Below are 20,987 nucleotides of genomic sequence, written 5' to 3'. Positions count from 1 at the left end.
TTCTTGAGTGGGAGTCATGGTGGTTCCCAGTTTGGCCAGCTCCATAAGATACTGTGTCAAAAATCACAATTTAAAATGAAATAATTCAAAATTTTGCACTGCAAGAGTCCTCAAAATTGTGTTTATTGTGATCAAAGGGCTTTGTACTACCATTTATCGTTTAAAAAAATGAACATTCATCGTACTTGCTCAAACAACCGAACCACTTTAGGTGTTAAAATATTAATTATGAATAGCTATAGCTAATCAATTAAAATAATCAAAAATAAAATACATAAATTGAAGACCTTGTACAATTTTTTTTTGTCTTGACTATGTCTACTTGACTATGTTTACTGTTTTTCTTCATTGAATACAATGTACCTGGTAGATAGCAAGGTAGCCGACACTCTTGAGGACCGCTATAATTTAATTTTGCGATGTCCAAGTGAGCCAGGCCAAACATCAGGTCCTGTGTGTAGTCAAGACTCTATCAAGAGGTCGTGATACTCCTTCATTGTTATTAGTTTTTGTTTTTTTGTTAACACTATCTACATATATTGTCAATAATAGTTGTGGTTTTTTGTTTCAACAAAATAGTTTTACGCGAAGAATCCGCGCTCCAAAGTGTTTTTTTTTTTTGTATGTTTTTGTGTTTGATTCTTTTTTGTGAATTTTAAACGGTTTTGGATTAATTTCTATTTAGTTTTTGGTGGTAAGAATTTTTTTTTTAACAAATTTTTTTTGGAACTATCTTCCTTACATATCGTTCAACCAAAAAAAAATGACACCAAAAATCGACCATTTTCATCTAGTTTACCTAGGAACCTAAAACTTTTTAAATCGATTCAGCTTGCTATGAATTTTCAGAAAATATTTTTAAAAATTGTCAATTTGTATTTTTTGTCAAAATTTTATGTTTTATCATTTCATCAGATGTTAAAAAAGAACAGAGGTAATTTAAAGTAAGTACAAGCAAATTTTTATGTTATGTCATAATAAATATCCTGATCAAACCAAACGTAATAAGAGCACATATTAGGTTGACTACTAAAACAGAATTATGTTGTTTTTAAATTAATATTACAGTTAATTCACACAGTCAAAACAAAAAGTAGCTATAAAATTCAATTCTTTAAAGAATCAAAAAAGTATTTGACTTATTAATACCTTAAATTTTCAGAAAAATGTCTTGTAAATAAAAAAAGTAAAGTACGAAATGAATATAGTACCTACCGAGTGTCCCACAACACCTCTCGTTATTTAAAAAAATTATTTTCTTGTTTGTTAGTTTCAAAGCCTTACATCTTATACAAATATTGAATTCGATCGTGAAGTTTAAAACCTTACTCTGATTGGTAAACATTAGATGAACACTTTAAATTAGAAAGTGATTCTTTATAAAAATGCCACAATATTCTTTGAGTCAAAGTCTACCTATACAAAAATGTTGAGCTTTTTAGTCAAACATTGTTATCATGCTCAAAGCTCATACATTGTTATTATCCAAAAATAATATAATACAGTGAATCTTTTATGCTTTTCATACCCAACAAGACTATAAATCATATAGAACAGGAGGCCATCGTATTTAAATTATGTCATTTGTAAGCTACTGTTTCATTTTGATGATTGAAGCGACTAATTCGCTAATTTAATTATTGATATTTTTATTTTAAGCTCTTAACAAACGTTTAAACAAATAACATGTAATTTTTTCGTAAAATTTCATGATTTTTAACCTGTGAAACATCTTGATAATATTTGGGTATTGCATGATACACCGTACAGTTTTCTAGTTTCTTTGCAACCCGAAATGGAAGCGAAAATGTCTTAAAAAAAGTGTTAATTTCCCGGTTTGCCCCCGAAATTTTTCAATTAATTTTATTGTAAATAATATTTTTGAAATTATTATTTACCAAATTTTAAAAGCCCCCGACAAATTTTATGAAATATAGCTAAGAACACTCTCCATAAAATTACCTTTCGGAAACAAAAACAATTAAAATCGGTTCATTCGTTTAGGCGCTACGATGCCACAGGCCGACAGAGAGACACACACACATAGTGGTGAAACTTATAAAACCTTTTTTTTAATTTCTTTAGTTAAAAAAAGAAAGCATTAAATAAATTAAATTAAATAAAAAGTTACTGCACCATATTTCAAGAATACACCGAAAACCATAGATAGTTTTCATGGAAATGAATCGGCCACGAAAACTGGATCAGCGGCTGGAGTAATCTGGCTCTGTATAAATATAATTATTATAAACAAGGATTTGTGTAAATACTAAATCCTAAATATATGCTTAGATACAATGTTTAGTTATATAGAACAAATATATCAGCATCGAATATCACTTATATCCCGTCAGCTATTGTTACCTTGCTGTATGATACTTTATTTCAACCAACGCAACTATTCTAGCGAGCATCGTATATCATCAGCTTTTACATTTGATTTATTTATCACAATTGTTTCTATATAATATGTTTTCTCTACTCTATTTCGAACAAATCCTTTATTTGTTTTGCAGTACCTACATGTTTTGTTCGAATATATCTTTATTTCTTCTCCTCCTTATACTAAAATAGAACGCATAGTGATTTCGTTTCAAGTTTTTAGATATTAATAGAATAGTAATCAAGTCGGTAAATGAAAATTATCAAGGAAAATTTCTCTCTCAGAAGAACAACTGCGAGTAGTTGTTTCATACTGATCACAAATACATTGCAGTCGAATAACGTATTTGAAATTTTGAAACTATGTTCCTTATCGCACGTTATCGTTATGATTTGTTTGCAAGTTGAGAGGTAAAACCAAAAGTGTAACAAAAAATAAAACGACATTTTCATCTAGATCACCAAGGAAACTAAAACTTTTTCAATCGATTCAGCTTGCCATTAATTTTGAGAATATGCCAAAATATTTTTATAATTTGTCAATTTGTATTTTTTTGTCGAAATTTTATGTTTTTTTTCATTTAAAGAACTGAGTTGTGAAAGTGAGTTATCGGAAGTTAAAGATAATAACGAAAATGTAAAGTACAAGGAAAAAAAATGTAGGTAATATATATGCATATTGGGTTGACTACTAAATGAAAAGTATGTCTTTTCTAAACTAATATTACAATTAATTCATAAAAAGTAAAAGTAGCTAAAATTAAATTCTTTAATAAAAGAAATATTTGACTTCTAAAATTAAAACCTTAAATTTTGAAAAAAATATCTTGTAAATAAAAAAATAAGCACTACATTTATAATGTAAGAAGTTACAAAAGGAATATACCTCTTACCAGGTGTCCCACGACATTTCTCGCTCTTTTTTATTTTATCAATATGGAATAGTTGAGAAATTCATTCAACATGTCTGCTAATTTAATATTAAATTAGGGTATAATTTTTTTTTAAATATTTGAGAGGAAAAAATAAAAATTTCTCGAATTTCTGAATAGAAACTTTTCTTCATACGGGATTAAGTTTGCAAAATTCTCTGCTGCTAATTTTTAACAGGAAGGCTATAATTTATTGATTATGTAAATGCTACTAATTGAATTATTTTAAAATATTAGACAATTTGAATAACTTTCATTCTATTAACGTGATTAAAAAAAAAATTTGGAATTTCTTGTCTGCAAATAGAAGTGTTTAATTTTTTTTATAACTTTTTTTTTTTTTTTTTTTTTTTTTTTAAATGATGTGTTCATTTAAAATATAATTGATTAAATTTTTTTAATGTAAATAACCTTTTACACAGAATAAATAATTTTATCAAAAACACAAGAAAAACAAGTTTAATCATTTTATAGATAGAAATAAATTTGAATATTGTAATAAATCTTTCTTTAATAATAGGTACACGAGTCTATAGCTAACGAAACAAAAGTCCTATAGAATTTATTTTCATTTAATTTTCTCAAGTTCTAACAGAATACAGCTTCCAAATTTGATATGTAAGTCAAATTTTTCATGCATTCGTTTTTTTGGGAGTCCTTAAATGATTATTTTTGGTAATGGTTTTTTAAAATCCTTAAAAATAAAAAATTTTATTTGGATTTCTGAACTCGATATTTACGAAAGTCAAGGTTAAAACCTCATTTTTCTTACCAAGCTTGTTTTTAGCCACCGTACATATAGCTTACCAAAATAATCAAAGAAATTTCGCTTATTATGAGCATTATGAGCTCAGGGTCTTTAACATTGCACAATGATAAAATTCAGAATGAATAAATAAATAAACCTTATCTTTCAAACAATTTATTGAGAACATTTTGGTCCTGTTCATAAAAAAACCAGTTCTTATCCTCTCAATTGTCTGCGTGCTGTATTAAAAACATGATTTTCGAAGACATTACTTTCTTTATAAGTCTATATATAGGTAATTTTTTTTATCTTAACTAATATAATAAAGCTGAAGACTTTGTTTGTTTGTTTGCTTGTTTGTTTTGTTTAACGCGCTAATCTTAGGAATTATTGATTCGAATTAAAAAATTCTTTTGGTTTTGGATACCGCATTTATCGAGGAAGGCTGTAGACTAAGCGCGATGGACCATTTTAATATATTACAGCTCGTTTCGTAGTTAACTAATCAAAAGGGAGCTTAAACAAAAGTCACAGATTGATATCAGATTGGACGTAGTTTTTCAGGTTCCTTGAATAGCATACATTTTTTCTCTAAAACATTTTTTCGAAAATCGTTAGCCCTCGGAAGAAATGTGACTTAAAAAATTTGTCAATAGCACTCAATCTGATGTCAAAACATGATGTCCCGTATCAAACTCTGCAACTTTTGTTAGCAAGTTAACAAGTTATTTTTTGATTGGAGATATTAGACAAGATACGAGATATTAGCCATAATGGTCCAGCCATAACTACAGTAGATTATTATATGTAGGTATGTATTTAGTCGAAAGAAAACACGCACAAATAAAAAGTAACATATATTTCAAGTGTTATGCACGGGAGAATAAATGAGATTGTCCAACGAAGCGGGCGGGATACTGCTAGTTATATACAAATATCTTATATATTATTACTCTAGTAAGTTTTTTTCTGTCTTACTCTAATCTTTCTTATTCTTTGATCAAATTCCATGATTCACCTCTCATTTTCAAGCTTGTTATATCGAGGTTGGACAAAAAATATACTCACGGTCCAAAAATGTACTAAAAACACGCTAGACAAATAATTTGTACGAAAAAAATATCCTAAATTGATATTTAAAGAATAAGTTTACTAAGCAATACAGATGCTCTCTTAATACTCTAGACATATAATTGCTATTTATATTACATGTTCATCTAATATTAATTAAAGAACTTTTGACTTTTTTCATCTCTTTCCCACGAAATTTCAGGGGCTACAGTAACTGCGGAAGTGGTATTCCGCACGGGACGGCTAGTATTTATATATAAGTTGAAGTAAATCAATAAGACAAATGATTTGAATTGTTTAACAAATTGGCAACTGAATAATTTGTTGAAATAAAATAATATAATAACATACATAATAAATTTATTATCGTGATTCATGTCAACAAACAAATTACAATGAAATAAAAAGTTATGTGTTTTTATTGGAATGGCTGAAGTTACACACTTTACTTACCAACTTACCACTTACTTACCATATCATCAGTAACAACACGTAAATTTTAATCAGATGAAATTGAAAATAAAACCTTTATTCAATGAAATGTTCATCATAATACATAACTTCAAGAATATAAAAAAAACCAACCCATTGGACATTTTAAAACTTTAACTTATCTACACTTACATATTACATGCTGTTTTATGTAAAGAGTTACAAATGTTTAATATAAACAAGCGAAATAAACGAGAGATGTCGTGGGACACTTGGTTGAACTGTGTTCCTATCATATCTTCGGCTTCGAGACAGATTTGCTTTGATTTTTTTGCTGGTTTCAATGATTGATTACGCACATGTTCAATTTTGAACATGATCATTTTGAGCTTTTTTCTTCCGTCAATTTTTTTAAATATTCAATGTACTTGTAGTCGATTTGCTATAAAACAATTAAAAAAAAAAATGAAAAATATACAACAAGATAAAAATTATTTAATAATACAAATAACTGCATGAGTAATTAATTATAAATATTAGTTTTCTGGTACGCTACCTTCCTGGATTAGTGTCTTATAAAAGGGTTTTTTCAAATTTTTAGCCCTAACGATACTGTTAGCGTTTCCTTGCATTGGTAATTCTTAAAATTAAAAGTATTAATTTAAGAAGTCAAATATTAGTTTTATTGTTTAAAGAATTAAATATTAAAGCTACTATACTTTATGAATTAATTGTAATATTTGCTTAAAAAAGACATACTTCAGATTTAGTAGTCAACCCAATATATGCGTACACTACCTTCATTTAGCTTGATCAAGATATTTACTATGCTTAAACATAAAATTTCACTATTCTTACTTGAAATAATTTCTATTATGTTTAACTTTTTCTGATAACTCACAACTCATTTATTTGAATGAAAAACATAAATTTTGGATAAAAAATTTAAATTGACAAATTGTAAATTATTTTCAAAATTCATGGCAAGCTGAATCGATTAAAACAGTTTTAATTTTCTAGGTAACATCATCGGATTTTGAGGGCACACATTTTTTGGTTTTACCTCCTAACCAGCAACCAAATTATAATATGCGATAAGGAATATAGTTCCAAAAAACCATAGATTCTTTAATTTTTTGTAATTACTTAAGAAACATACTGTATACAAGAATACAATAGGACTGACTATATTCTGTTGTAATGCAAATGATCATGAAAATGTTTTTATATCAATTTATTACTTTTAAAAAATAAAATTGCTTTGGGATGTTTTAACAACAAAACAAAAAAAAACGTAATTGATGAGAAATAATTTTAGGCATAAAATATGAAATTCTCTTAAATTCTCTTGTGACTTGCGGCTGCCTTTTTATACCATTAATTATAAGAAATAAATTTTATAAAATTTAAATTTCACTTCTGTAATTAAAAGACGATTTACTAAATGTTTATATATTTTGTTTTTAGCGAATTTTCTTCTAATAGAAAATATAGCTATTGTAAAGAAATTATTCGAAGCATGATTCCATGAAAAAGTGTACCATGACCTATTTTTAGGTCAAATTTCCTTCAAAAGCTAACGTTTTTCGAAAAAATGTTTTAAACAAAAATTGTTAAATTGACTATTCATCCCGAAGAACTAGCTCCAATCTAATTGCCAGAACATGAGATATATTCAATCAAATTCTATATCTTTTGTTTAAATTATTTTTTTATTGGTTAACTACAAAACGAGATATTTAGGTGTATAGATTAGAATGGCTCACTCTGTACATGTAATATTCTGTATAATTGTTTTCTTTTGTAAGTGTATCTGTCTGTCGGATTATTCTTTATTCATTTTAATATTAAAAGAGATAAATAGAATATCTGTACTAATACTTATATAATGATGATTTGATATGAAATTGAACTTCACAATAAAATCGTTTATTTTTCTTAGAAACTTGTATATTTATTATGTCTGATAGATATTTATTTGTCTTTCGATCTCTTGCGTAACTTCAAAGATAAAATAATAAGAAAATTCTTAAAATGATAAAAAAGTGTTCCAAGTTAGCTTACAATTTCACGTCAAACAAAAAATTGAATTGGTTGAAGACTTCAAGCACCTATATAATCAATCAGTGTTGCTAATTTTCAATTCTCAAGACTACTAAATAGAAGAAAGTAAATCGCTTAAGAAACCAGAATACAATGGACAGTAGTGTTTATAAGAACGTTAAAATTGAAATTAATTTATAGCATTTTAGTACATTTTTATATCTTTAAAATGGTTTTGAAGTTTGCCAAATAAAATATAATTATTTTGCAATCGAAAGTGACGGTAGTGTCAGTCACGAATTTTTCCTAATAAATTTGGTTTTAAATACTAAAGTTCTTTATTTCAGCATTTTCTGATAATTGGTTTTATGTAATTTAATCCCAAATACAATTTAAAATCATAAAACTTGCATAGAGGAAAATACTCATAGTTTAAAAACAATTTCTCGCCTGCAATTTTCTTTTGCATGTAGTGTCAGTCACATATGCATTTAGTTAAACAATTCATATATGATAAAGTTTTGATGAGCACAGTTTTTACTCTTCAAATTTCCCGGTTGCTTCAACTCGCTGTTACACGTTATAAAAAAAAACTTTCTATAAAAGTTTCTTCATATTTTTATTTTAAATCCGTAAGAAAGCTTTGTGCCAGAACGGCATTGAAAATGAAAAAAAATCTGTGTTATTGACAGGATTATAAACTTCTTTGTTTGTAAAGTTATTTTAATTTCCTTGCATTGTTTAAGTGTGTTGTTTAAGTGATATATTAGATGTCTAGAAAATGAAATACAACTCTACAACATTCATTTATTATTAAAATACATTATTATACCATGTATATATTAAATATATCAAGGTATATTAAGTTTAGTCCCAAGTACACTTAAAAATATTGATGCTATGAACAAAATTTTGGTATAGGTGTTCATAAAATCACCTAATCAGTCCCTTTCCGGTTGTCTGTCTGTTTGTTTGTCCTAAAAAGTGAGATCGAGTTCGTAAATGTTTCTTATAAAAAAATAAACAACTTTTGTTTGAAACATTTTTTCTTAAACATCACTGTTCCCCCGTGAGGGTGCAAATTTGATTCGAATATGTATTATATGGGAAAATCAGTCGCATGTGTGTGTGACATGTACTCACTTTACTTACATGATGTGAAAAAATAAACGATTGCGTAATCAACACTGTCTATACATGGTATTTCAACAATTAACTCAGTCAATTGTTTGTTTTTACTTGTAGTACCTACGTTTAACGTCTCTTTCTAGTATTGTTTTTCGTTTTAACTATTCATATATTACTAGGTTGGTAGGAAGGTAGGTTGGTAGATAATAAGTATTTTAAAGCATCTATCAAGATATATATGAACATTAAACATTGTCAAACATTATATAAAACGAATAAAGAAAGCATAATATATCTTTATAACTATATAAAAATCTAATGTCACGATGTTCGTTTACGCTAACCACCGAAAACACTCAAGCAAACGATTTCAATGAAATTTTGTAGATGTTTTATTATGTAACTAGCGACCCGCCCCGGCTTCGCACGGGTGCAATGCTGATACTAAATACACTACAGAAAAACTGTGAACGTTGTATATAAAAACATAGCGTCCCGCTCTGGCTTCGCACGGGTATAAAATATATAGCCTATGTGATTAAAATCGATCCAGTAGTTTTGATTTATTCATTACTGCCCGTGGCCCGCACGCGTTAAATTTGGAGTAAAACAATATATCCCCTTTCCCTATACCATGAAGATTTCCTGCTATCTTTGGAATATCTAAATTCATACACTACATTTTTACTTATTTACTTTTTACATTTTTAACTATTAACCTCAAAAATAGCAGTACTTCCCCACTATTTAATGGATGTTATTATACATATAAACCTTCCTCTTGAATCACTCTATCTATTAAAAAAAATCGCATCAAAATCCGTTGCGTAGTTTCAAAGATTTAAGCATACAAAGGGACATAGGGACAGAGAAAGCGACTTTGTTTTATACTATGCAGTGATAAGGTCAATTTTATATAAAGACTAGCTGACCCGGCAAACGTTGTTTTGCCATATAAATAATTTCCTAGTAATTTCTAGTGTAGACAAAAAATAGCTTACTTATTGTAAGTATGTATGTATGTTAGAATGTGTATATTGTATGTATGTAAGAATGTGGTATATGCGTGAAATAAGCATGAAGCGCTGTGAACGATGAGGGAATATAAAAATAACAAAAGGCAAACATTATTTTTAAGGTATTATAATTTATTCCTTAAAATTATATATCATTAATAATTAAACAATTACGACAGTAACACTATTAAACAATATCAATCTCTTAATGCTATAGCGTGAACAATATTTTTTGTTAGTCCATCCTTAGCTAACACAAACAAACTGGATGGTTTACCCACTCGAGAGCATGCCAGCTTCCGCCGGCTCATGCCGGCTTCGTTTTCATCCCTACTCCTTGCTGTTTACTGGGTCAGAAGTGACACCTGTAGACATCTGGCGGGGATAACTAATTAAATGACGATTGATCAGTTTTCGACCGGAGAGGAAAAATGATTAAATTACTAAAATGGCTATTAAAAAATAAGGGTTGATCGTAGAAGGGTGAAAATTGAGGATTGTATGTATTTTTGTATGTTGTATCATAAAAAAAGAGAAATTAAAAATTTTGTCTAAAAAATAAAAAAAAAAATTTAGGGGTGGACTACCCCTAACATTTAGGGGGATGAAAAATAGATGTTGGCCGATTCTCAGGCCTACCCAATATGCACACAAAATTTCATCAAAATCGGTCAAGCCGTTTCGGAGGAGTATGGCAACGAAAACTGTGACACGTGAATTTTATATATTAGATTAACAAGCGTCTCGTTTTTCAATAAAATATATATTAAAAAAGATGAATTGAACGGCATTTGTTTGTCATTTCTTCCAAAAGTGATTTTCTCTAAATCTAAAAGCATCAATATTGGTATTCATGGGTATTCATCAAAAAATTTTACTCATAATTTTCATCTAATTTTCAGAAAAATATCTTCTATATAAAAAATTAAGCGCTACATTTATAACGTACGGTGGGAGGAAAGGATCAGATTTCCTACCAAGTGTCCCACGACATCTCTTGTTCTCTTTTTTTTTTTTAATACAAAACAATTCTAATACTCGAAATTCTGTACGAAATATTATACAATTGTCACTTTATTTGTATGTTATTTGACATAGAAATATTAATAAATCTATTTATTCTTATTTATGTATAATATTAATTGTTTGTATTATAGCTGAGGCCGGGTCAGCTAGTATACAAATATATATATTTAATGTTTATTAACTGCGTTCAGGTTGCTCACAGTTATTTCGCACGCGAATCAAACGTGACTTACATACAAATATACAGATTATTTTATGTATCAACTCTTATATACAGGATGTTTTTTTTAAAGTTTAAAATGGTTTTCAAGCTCAATGAAAAGCTCACTCTATTTCATATCTGGTAATCGATAGATGAACACTTTAAATTAGAAAGTTGTTTTATGTATGTTTATGTATTCTGCGGAATCTAGGCACTCTTAGGTAAAAGATCTGTATAAATTTTCTTACAAAGAAACAATTTTGTTCAAATTGAATGAATTATTGAGAATTGAAAGCTGGTAGCACTGCTATTGAGTCATTGAACTATAAAATAATCCGAAAAGAATTTCATAACATTCGGTCGAGTCGTTTCGAGCCCAGTGAGAGTTTCTTAAACATTTTCCTGACCGATGCATATCGACTTTGTTGGGGTGCTGATCGAAGCTTATTAAAGGCAGTAGGATCCGAAAAGAATTCCATAACATTCGATCGAGTCCAGCGAGTTTTTATTTTTTTAATTTTTAAACTTTTTTATTATACTGGGAAGTTCTTCGTGTGGACGTCAAGGGATTCACGGGAATCGGTCCACGGCTTGTTTATATTTTTTGTTTATGGAGTTACACAAACGCGCTGGCTTTTGAATAGCTTAAAGCGATAAATTTCTTTTTATTTTTCTCGCTTGTTTATTGCGTTTTAGGTAAATAAAAAAAGCTTCTTTTATATATATATTTTGACAAATATATTTGAGGTATAAATAATTTAAACCAAAAAATATGTGTTTCTTTTGTAAAAATTTATCTTTTTTTCATCAATGTTAACAACACCGTACAAAAATATATATAAATATAAATCTTTGTTGTATTTTTGTGTTTATTTTTTCTTCGACATTCATATAATCGTTTCCTTTTTTCACAAATGATTTATCATAAGCCATATAACACACATTATTTCAAATTTTCTTTCTTTAATATTACATACAATGTTTGTTTCACAGAAGCGTAGTTAGAAGGCCACAAAAGTTTGGTGTGTTAAATGAAAAATTGATGGGTTCATTTCTATACGATAGCACTAACCTTCTAGCTATCATTATTCCTTGGTACCTAATTGAGATTTTGAACCAAATTTTTCTTTGACAACAAAAATTGAAAGATCATAATTAAGTTTTATAACAAAAATATTTTTAAAGTTTCAGGCAATTTTAAAAGAACTTTTCAAAAGAGAAACGTAAACGCCCCACAAAAATAAAATGTTCGTAAAACATCGTTGTGACGTAATAATGTTAATTGAATAGTATAAACTGTATACAACTTTTAACTAACATTATGACGTAACAAGATCTTCTACGAACATTTTTTTTGTCGGGCATTTTCGTTTCTCTTCTGCAAAGTTAAAAACAGTTTAAAACACAGTTTTAAAAAATGAAAATAGTTTTGTTATAAAACTTATATATGTTTGTGTCCATTTTCCAAAAAATCGTATGTAAAACATATATTAAATCCATAGACTTATATGTTCAAACAATTATTGATAAATTAGTGTGTCGTGTTACTATAGTAACTCCATGAAATAAAACACACATGCATGACGCGAATAGATATTCATTATTTGCTTTTGCCTTTTGTTCAATTGATTTTTAATTTGTTTGTATAATTTTCAGCTTCATTAATAAATAAATTGAATGGATAAGATTTAATCAATAATGTGTAAAAATACAAACGATAATATTGGTACTCAATGAAAAAACACATTGTCTCTATGTGCTTGAATTACAATGAGTGGTGATTCCAGGAGCTACGTTCGTTCTGTTTTAGCTCTCTATTTGTTTGAATTAAGGTGTGTATAGAATATGTAAGTTCAAACATATTCATTGTGTACAAATACACACAAGCTCCTCTTAAAATTATTACCTCCATATAAAACTAATAAATAAACAAGTCTGGTGCGACCCTTGAAGTCCACACAAATGACTTCCCAGCATTATAAAAAATTAAAAACTCGAATGACTAGAAACGACTCGATCGAATGCTAAGAAAATATTTTCGAATCATGTTGCCGTTAAGAAAAAATATTCGGAATCGGCTCTATTTGTTAATTTGTAATAGGCTGAGTTTAAGGTTCAAATTTCGACCTGTTTGACTGTGAAAAATTTCAATTCAAACTATAAAGAACGAAATAAAGAGGATGTCTTCATCTTAAATGCGATACACTGTATATTTTTTTACTTTTAAGTGAAAAATAATGGACAAGCTTTTATTTAACTCAAAAGTAATTTTTTCTATGAGTCACTCATACAAGACGTTCTCGTAAGAGTTGGAGGTATTCAATTCCAAATATCAACTTTTTATAAATAGTCGTGTATGAGAGATTCGTAGAAAAAATTGTTTTTTACTTTTGAGTATAATAAAAACTTCTTCCTTAAACAGTATTGTTATTAAAAATTTTTATTTACTTATTATTTACAGTATACTGATTTATTGTGGCGTTCACATTAGGTTCTTTCAAAGTACAAAAAAAATTTTTGTTCTTTTAAATCGGTGTTTTCACTGAGTGTAAAGTATAGAAAAAGCTAGTGCTTTGATCCTTTTCTACTTACACTCATTATAAATATTATATCCCATAAACAAACAAAAAGAACAAAGTTACAATTTTATTTTATTAAAGAAAATTTTTTTTTTATATTTTATTTTATTAAGAGAAATCTTACAAAAGAATAAAATAAATGTCAATAATTTCAATCTGTATCTGTATTATTGTACAACTGGAAAGCTATCGTGCGCTATTAATCATATCAGTAATGAAAATTCAATATGGCGACAACCAGACGCCCTACTATGAAATAGAAATTAATGAAAAGTCGACGAACTATGTTAAGTGGGGAATGCTGGACTTGTTTTCTTTCGATTAAATGCAATAATGACATATTTTAAAGTTGCATTTCCTCTAAAATCTAACGATTTTCGAAAAAATATTATAAATAAAACAATTTTCTTTTATTAGGATTAACTTTGTAACTTAAAAGTGTTTTATCTGTTCCCTTTTAGAATCTAAATTGACTAATAAAACCACTCGGAGAAGTCCAATCTGATGTCCCTCATCAAATTCTGCTTTTTTTTTTCTATTTTTTGATTGGTTAGCTACAAAACGAGTAATTAGATTAAAAAAGACCACTCTGTATATAACACTTAATCGACTCGTACAGAATTTTAAAAATAGTGTTAAAAATCAACAGTAATTTACTTTTTTCGTATTTATAGGCAATTTTATTACAGATATGATATACAAATTACTTCTCTAGCTTGTTTTTTCCTTAGCAGTACATTTTAAGATCGTTTTGCGTCAGTAGCTAGCACGATAATCTTGAAAATGAGGATTCAAGCATGGAATTTGAAAAAGGGATAGAGAAGATATCGTGTGGACAGATAAAAATTCAGATTTAAGAAATAATGTATGGGATGTTGGGTCTAACGACAGTTAAATTTTGTCCCGTCAAAGTTTCTTCTTTTTTACAATTTATTCTGCCGAAAGAGAATTGCGATACAGTAACATAGTGCAGGTAACGGAATCCTAAGTTTGAGCTTACGCACGATTTTTCTTGGAATGGATTTTTAATTAAGTTTAATTGACTTTTATAATTAATTTTCTTGTTACATTATATAAATAATAGAATACCTCTTGGGCAGCAAAGATAATATTTATGGAACGGATATGAAAGAGATGTAGAAATTTGTAAATAAATGTTAAATTACTATAAATAGAATTGAAGGAATGTGAATTTACATACCCAGAACTGGATTTAATCTTAGCGTAGCCCTGGTTAACTGTGAAAAATGCCCCCAAATTTTTTTTTTTTTTTTTATATTCAATTTTCAATAAATAAAATGACTCAGTCATTTCATTAAATTTTTTATTTTTCAGTCCAAGGATTATGATATAAATTTCAATATAATGTGACTCTCTACCTTATTGTCTCACTCTACCTTTGAAGTACCTACATTTGAATCAATGAACAGAACAGCCAAAATCTTGTAAGACTCATTAGAACACTTCAAAATCTTAAAAAATAAAAAAATTATTTTATTTATTGTAATTTAAAGATGTTTCATCCTCTGAATTTTGTCTCCTTTGAAAATTCGCCGTCCTTACCTCTAGACTCGAGTGCTTTTAGTATAAATCCAGTCCTGCACATAGGATTATCTTTAATGTCAATACTTAAAAAAAAAAATTATTAAAAGCTTGAAATAATTTTAGGTACATATCTGATTAATTTTATTTTAATAATTATCATATTAAAAAGTTTATTAAAGTGTCAGACAGATAAATTGTCAATGAAGTTAACTGGAAACTAACATTACATAAATCAAAGTACCATGTAGAAAACACGTATCAATTAATTCCAAAATAATTTCCGGGGATCCTTTCGCCGCCAGATAAAACAAAATTATGATCTGAAATGTGTATGCTTTCATTGAAGTCGAACCGCTCTATGGAAAACTTTTTAATCTTCGAGGTTTCTCTCCTGATAATGACAAATTTACTTATCTTAACACATCAGAATATTTTCTTATTTCATACTTTTTAGAGTGTGATTTTGTAGTAATCGGGGTTTTAGTTTTTTGAATTTTATTTTTTAGAAGTTTTGATTGATATTGATTGAAGATATTTCGTTTACGACTATGAATATTTTTAATATTGTCTGTTGTAACTTTACCGACTTATTATTATATGTTACATACACACCATAATATAATTACAAAGTAATAAACCTGATTTAATATAATAAATACAGTTATATTAATAAAATAAAAGTACGATCATCCATTCAATATAATTTGATAAAATATTTTAATTTTAATTTGAACACAAAAATTTACATTAATAATAATTATTAATAAGTTTTTATGTAATGAAAATAAACTGTTAATGATGAAACTCATTGAAAGATTATTGGCATACTCTTGGGTCTATATTAAATTTCTGATTTAAATATCCTTTTTTACCCGACTGCACGATGGAAAGGAGTAGTAATGTGTTTATGAGTCTATGTATGTATGTTTTAAAGATTATTGACATATTATTTATTGTTTTTTGTTTACTTATAATCATGTATACGATATTATTTACATCATGGTCTATTCGACTATATTTGATGAAATATGATACATACAGGCGTAAACTAAATATCCTGTCTAGTAATCTTAATTGAAGAGAATTGAAGAAAATACACTCGAACCCGGACTTCTTGGATTCATGTCAAGCGCCCAACTTAGGGCATAGAAACAACTCTGACAGAACAATATACTACACTAGCTTGGCTGACACCGACTCCAAAAATAACAATAATTTTAACTACATTATATTGGACAAGTTTTTCTTTTGAAGTCGGATTTCTTTTTGTTAAAAGTTTTTTTTTGTGATTTTTAGTGAATGTGAAGTACACTAAGTAATTTGCCACTTAAAAAAGAAAAATCGAAATCGGTTGGCGTGATATTGAGTTATTCGTCCTCTTGTCGTGCATACTTTATGCAAATTTAAGACTTTTATGGTTTTCTCACGGATGCCGTTCTCAAAACTGGACCGAAATAAAATGTGGCCACACGGGAAGCACCAGCTTTCAAATAGATAAAGAATCATCAAAATCGGTTCACCCAGTCGAAAGTTCTGAAGTAACAAACATTAAAAAAATACAGACGAATTGATAACCTCCTCCTTCTTTTTGAAGTCGGTTAAAAATCTAATAGAGCAACAACCAGACACCATGTTGTAAAAAAATACTCATTTTAAGCAAAAAAGTACTCATTTGATTTTTTCGCTAGATGCTTAGTTTTCAAAATAAAAATTCTTGGAAAACTAAAAATGCAATATTCGATTTTTAGAAAAATGTGTTATTTTTTCAATCTCGGAAGGAATTCGCTTGACTAACGTAGCTCTTGCGCTACGAATTTTGTTTCATAAATAAATATAGTTTGGAAAAATCTTTAAGTGATTAGTCAACGCTTAATTTTTTTTAAATTTCTTCTTTCTGACAGAGAACAGTAAACAGATAACATTTAAGAATATTTTATTTATTTGTAGTAGGTATATAGAATATATTTATTTATTGTGTATTTTAATTAATTATTGAATAAATAAATTATTAATTGGTTTTTAATTATTAAAAGTTTCAAATATTTAATGATAATAATATTATAAATAAAGTACTCAATACAAGTTATTAGAATCACACACAATTATAGGTTTTAATCTATATTTATAATTGAAAATACCTACCTACAGTCATTCATACATAATTATATACAAAAAGTTTGTAAAATGAAATCAAATTAATTTAATTATTTTAAATGAAAATTACGATTATGTACTGATTTTGTGGGAAATTGATGAATTTGTGTGATAAGGACGTTCCTAAAAAAATTTGTATGCAATTTTGAGCGTGAATTTATTAAAGATTAAAATTTTTCAATATATACCATAGTTTTTGAAATATTGATGCCTAAAGATTTATGGAAAATCATTTTTAAGTGAAATAGGACGCATAGGAGTGCATATACAAGATTAAAAGATGTTCCTAAGAAAACGTTATTTTTTAGAAACTGTACCTTAAACGTTAAACCAATTTTGGAGAATCATTCAAAGATTAATGTTAGATTTACTCAGATTTCCTCATGAGACCAACTTCTACCAGTTTTCGTATCTAAGAGAATAATTTTCTTAAAATTAATTAAGAAATATTTCTATTCCTGTGAGATATATTGTAATAAATTCATATGCTCTTAACATTTAACCCATCAGCACTCGCTTCAACCGTTCGGTAATTTTTAGATATCAGAGATTTTCTCACGCATTCTGCACATGCGTTATATATTTCTCGTGATGTTAAACGAACGAAAGTACACGAACCGACCCGAAAGTTAATATTTTTTTATTACACCTTTACGATTGTGATGACAGAAATTCTCATAACTTCTCACAGGTTTTGGAAAGAAAAATATTTAAAAAAACTGAAAATAGACTGAACAAGTCTGGAAAATTCATATTTCGAAATCAGAAATACCATTTTAAAAATAAAAATTATTTTTGTTTTAAATCGAACATGAGCAAAATGCTTATAACGCGAGTGCTGACGGGTTAATTCTATAGAAAGTTTCAGCTTCTTAGGTCTTGAATACATGTATAAATAATGAAAGACATAGAATAGTATACGGAACATGATAATTCTATGCACGTTTCACCCCAAAATTATAAATTGTGTTAACAATTTCTTTGCCTAAAGGAATTATTGATAACATAATCTTGAAGGACAAACAGACAGAATACTTAATTATAGGTGTTATGTAAACTTTCAAACGTCTAACACAAACATTCAAAGTATTTCTTATATAGTTCTTGCATAGTTTTGATGTTATATTCGCTTCGTGCATGAGTTTTATTTCAGGGGGCTACCATAGTAAAGACACACTTCTTCTAATATAATTATTTGTTTCACATAATAAATTAATAAATTATCTTAATTATTTCTTTAATAAATTGATTTGGTCACAAATGTGGCAAATAAATAAAGAATATATTATTATAATTAATTATTTTAATTATAATAATTTATTAATAAATTTAATAAATCTGTCCGTCTGTCTGTCTGTCTGACTATAAAGTAATTATATAAAACGCGTTTATGCATATAATAGATAATTTTAATCGATGCCACCAAGATTAAGTTGTAATAACAACATCCATTTATAAATTATTGAATAAAATTATTATGAAATTATTGAATATTTTAATATAAATTCATGAAAATTCATAATTATGTAATTAAATCTATCAATATTCATATTTTTTTAACATAATTATTTACTGTAGGACAATACTGATATATCATTTCTAAAAAGAATTTCATCAAAATTATTGCTTACACTTCCTTTCAATTACGAATTTTAAAAAAAAACAACGGGAGGTGTCGTGGGACACACGGTTTGAACTATGTTCCTATCGTATCTTCGTATATTATAAATATAGCGCTTACTTTTTTACTCAGATTTGCTTTGATTTTTTTGCTGGTTTCAATTTTGTAAGATCATTTTGTGCTTTTTTCTTCTGCGTATTTTTTTTAAATATTCAGTGTGACTTATAGTCGATTAGCTATAAAAGAATCACATTTCCGGAAAAATGAAAAATATACAACAAGATAAAAATAATTTGAAATAATTAACTGTATGAGTAAATACACATCATCGAATTTTGGGGTGGTTTAAAATTGTTGCACATTTTTTGCTTTTACCTCCCAACTAGTAAACAAATGATAACGAAGGATAAGGAACATAGTTCCAATAATACGTATTGATTGAAGAAAGTGGCGCTAAACCAATTGGATTAATAAAGATTTGAAAATCTAATGCACCAATATATCCTGGATTAAAAACTCATTTCAATTATAATATCATTAATTAAAACTAGTTTTAATGTGTAATGTACTGGATAATTTAATGAATTAATAAAATCGATTAAACTCATTTAAATATTTTATTTGGTGTGATTGAACAATGTTAGTAATAATGCACACTAAAATAGATAACCATTTTACGCCAGTTAAATTCTACATTAAAATCGCAAAGCGCGATATAAAGCTGTTTTTGTGCTTTATTATTAGGACCGCTTAAAGGAATGTAAAACTTCGTTTTTCAAGAAAAAGAAGTTGTGCTACCTTTGCAATGTTTTGTCCTATAAAAGCAGACTTCAACTTCCAAAAGTAATTGCAAATTTTTTGCTGAATACAATTAGAATCTCAAAATGTGTTTGAGCTTCAGAGGTCAAGTGAAGTATCTATTCAAGTGTTAAAACCAATATAAAATTTGGTATGATGAAATCACTTTTTATGAATTCGAATGTTTTGTTCGAACTATTTGATATTAATTACTTATCTATTGATGGATTTGAAAACAATTTACAGAGTAGGATTACCCAAACCCTTAAACATAGGTATTTGCATTGAGTTAACCTGTCTATTAACTTGATGGATTGCAACCATCTAGCTATATATTTATCTATTAATCTAATATCTATACATATTCCGATGTTACTTTTATTTGATAATTTTTCGAAACCGAAACCGCAGATGTATCAAAATGTATTGAAATACAGTTTCGAAAAATAAAAGTTTGTGTATTTCTTATGAACTCAAAAAGTTTTGGATCAATTGAGTTCCAATTTTTACACGATATACAATGTGCTTCGAAGATGATTATAATAATAATCCTCCGGGGATTAGAAGAGTGAGGGTAGAAGTAGGGATAAAATTTTGTATATAAAAAACTCATGTAAATAATTGTATAGACAAACTAGCTGACCCGGTGAACTTCGTATCACCTGCAACTTTTTTTTTTACAACTTTTGGTTCGTGATTATGTCAACCTTTAGACTCTAATTTATTTTTGTCAAAAATTAACACTGGTTGTATTATCTACGGTTAAAATGGTATTAGGTTATTAAATGAAACTTGTTGGTCATTTTAACATGTTTTATGTGTTTTATTAACACAACAAAATATAATCAATACATAACAAAACATAATAAATATATCTATTCAATTTAAAGCTTTTTGATAAACTACGTTTTTAGTTTGGTTTTTAACTTTATAAAAATATAAAGACGATGGCTTTCCTACACGTGAACACGCGACATATAGTTGTCCATGCGAGAAACATGGAAATTCTAAATTAATCCCGCAAACTTCCAACGACTGGCCTTGCGATTTGTTTATGGTCATCGCAAAGGCCAGGCGCACGGGTATGTTAATAAACATACACAATATAAACAATATGGGAATAAACACACCCACACCCACACCCACACCCTACCACCACCACCACCACCACCGACACCAAAACCACCACCACCCGAATCTGACTGTAGAGCCAACATTTTCATTCCGTTCAGTCTCTGAAATTATTCCGCATTGAATCTAATTATTCCGAAACTGTCCTTTTCATTTCAATTACGATTCATTACTGTTGC

General features: G+C 27.9%; 1 protein-coding gene across 1 annotated transcript in view; it reads left to right on the top strand.

The window, feature by feature from the left end:
• The first annotated feature begins 369 nt into the window (after positions 1-369).
• Positions 370-20,987, top strand: part of LOC123296832 — a 59,475-nt gene continuing 38,857 nt past the window's right edge. The window contains exon 1 of the mRNA XM_044878500.1: positions 370-694. The gene's annotated coding sequence lies outside the window, so the exon portion shown is untranslated. The remainder of the gene's footprint in view (positions 695-20,987) is intronic.

Source organism: Chrysoperla carnea, chromosome 3, assembly GCF_905475395.1.
Source record: "Chrysoperla carnea chromosome 3, inChrCarn1.1, whole genome shotgun sequence".
In the NCBI taxonomy this organism is placed as follows: Eukaryota; Metazoa; Arthropoda; class Insecta; order Neuroptera; family Chrysopidae; genus Chrysoperla; species Chrysoperla carnea.
The sequence above is the reverse complement of the archived record's forward strand: the minus strand, read 5'-3'. Positions and strand labels throughout refer to the sequence as shown.